Below are 2,400 nucleotides of genomic sequence, written 5' to 3'. Positions count from 1 at the left end.
TAATAACTGCACCTCATCAGGCATTTGCTTTGGTGAAGGAAAAAAGCAATGAGCAGTTCGAAGAAAGGTTTGTTGTCCAGGCGGCCACCGCACAAGGGATGACACGCTCTGGAAGATGCTACATTCCAGAAGAACTAACTCAGGAGACACGAAGAAAGGAGAACCAGAAAAGGCCGATCACAGAGGGTGAGGCTGAAGAGTTTTGGCGAAGAATGCAGCCTAAGGAGTATTCCATTGTCAAACATTTGGAGAAGACTCCTGCTCAAATTTCTGTTTGGACTCTATTAATGAGTTCTGAGTACCATCGAAAAGCACTGTTGAAGGTACTTGATGAAGCATATGTGCCGACGGAACAAATGGTGAGAATCTAGCCACCATGGTAAGTCATGTCATTGGGAGTCATCAAATCTCTTTTCGAGAAGAGTTGCCACTCGAAGGGGTTATGCACAACCGTGCCTTGTATATCACCGTCAAATGTAGGGGCAAGTTTGTAGCGCGAGTATTGATTGATAATGGCTCAGGACTTAATATCTGCCCATTATCAACCCTTACTCAGCTAAATTATGATATAGGGAAAATCCGTAGCCGCATGAATGTAAGGGCGTTTGATGGTTCGCAAAGAGAGACCATGGGAGAAGTAGACTTGTGTATCCAAATGGGGCCTGCAGAATTTGTCACTGAATTCCAAGTGATGGGTATATCTACAAGTTACAACTTATTGCTAGGAAGACCATGGATCCACGCTGTTGGAGCAGTTCCATCCACATTGCATCAACTTTTGAAGTTCATCTGGGAGGACCATGAAATTGTCATTCATGGTGAAGGGAGTGACTGTAGGTACCCTGGTTTCTCCATTCCAGTTATCGAAGAGTCTTCTCAGAAAACTGACTTTCACATGGTAGAGATAATGAATGCTACTTTTGAAGATACGACATTGCAAGTACCAATGCCGCAAATGTATAAAATGCTAGCCATAACTATGCTGAGAAGTGGTTTTGAACCTGGGCGTGGGTTAGGCAAGAATTTGGATGGCATATCCGAACCTCTTCCTATACCATTTCAAAATTTTCGATTCGGTATCGATTATGCCCCAACAGAGGAAGAATTGTTTGAAGCAGAAACAAGGAAGAAACATGACTGTGATATACCGAAGCCTATTCCAGTATTGTACCAGTCATTTGTTGCTAAAACTTTAGAGCCTGAGATTGATGGTCTAGTGGAAGGGATGGGAAGATTGTTTGATGAAGAAGATTGTGCTGTGATCTCGACAGAATGCACAACAACACCCACCATCCGAGATGCCGGACCTGGAGAGATGCTGCAGAATTGGATGGCCACTCCATTATGATCCATCGAATGGCTTGGTAGACAAAGACAAGATTTGAAGTTTATTTTTGAAAATCGGTGTTGTTCGGACGAGGCCCGAAACCACCATTTATGTCACTTTATTTTTCATCGTAATGTTTAAAAAGGAAATGACTTATGAGTCATGACCAAAGTTTGTACGCCTTTTTAAAATTCCAATGAAAGCCTCGTTTATTTTAAATTGATTATTTTGTCATTGCGAATTATTCTGCAACAAATACATTTAAACTCTTTCCATCTAACATGGTTGATTTGTTGTTCTTTTCAGTAAAAATGAATCTAAACCTGCCAATGTCATGACATGTCACGAACACGGCGAACCAAGTAAGGTCGATGACGATGAGTGTGAAGAATAAGATGAGGAAACTATGATGCCTGAACACCTTACCGAGGACTTGAGGCAACTCGAAGACGATAAAAAGCCCAACCTGATGAAACAGAGACAGTAAACTTGGGAGATGACGAGTCGATCAGAGAAACCCGAGTCAGTGTTCATTTGGCAGCAACAGAAAGAGAAGAATTGGTCAAACTGCTCAGACAATACATCGATGTGTTTGCCTGGTTTATGATGATATGCCAGGGTTAAACACTAATATTGTTTCCCATAAGCTGCCTATCAATTCAGAGTACTGTCCAATAAAATAGAAAACCAGAAAGTTCAAGCCGATCTGAGTTTAAGGATAAAAGAGGAGGTCATAAAGCAGATCGAATCAAAAGTCGTTGAAGTGACCAAGTATCCCACTTGGTTGGCTAACATTGTTCCAGTGGCAAAGAAAGATGGAAAAATCAGGATATGCGTGGATTATCGGGATCTAACAAAGCAAGTCCGAAAGATAATTACCCTTTGCCAAACATCCACATACTCATCGATAATTGCGCTAAGCATGAGCTGCAATCTTTTGTAGATTGCTTTGCGGGATACCACCAGATTCTAATGGATGAAGAAGATGCAGAAAAAACAGCATTCATCACACCTTGGGGAGTCTACCATTATCGAGTGATGCCGTTCGGCCTCAAGAATGCTGGAGCCACCTA

This window comes from Solanum verrucosum, unplaced genomic scaffold, assembly GCF_900185275.1.
Source record: "Solanum verrucosum unplaced genomic scaffold, falcon-dt-bn FXZP01000268.1, whole genome shotgun sequence".
NCBI classification, from domain to species: Eukaryota; Viridiplantae; Streptophyta; class Magnoliopsida; order Solanales; family Solanaceae; genus Solanum; species Solanum verrucosum.
The sequence above is the reverse complement of the archived record's forward strand: the minus strand, read 5'-3'. Positions refer to the sequence as shown.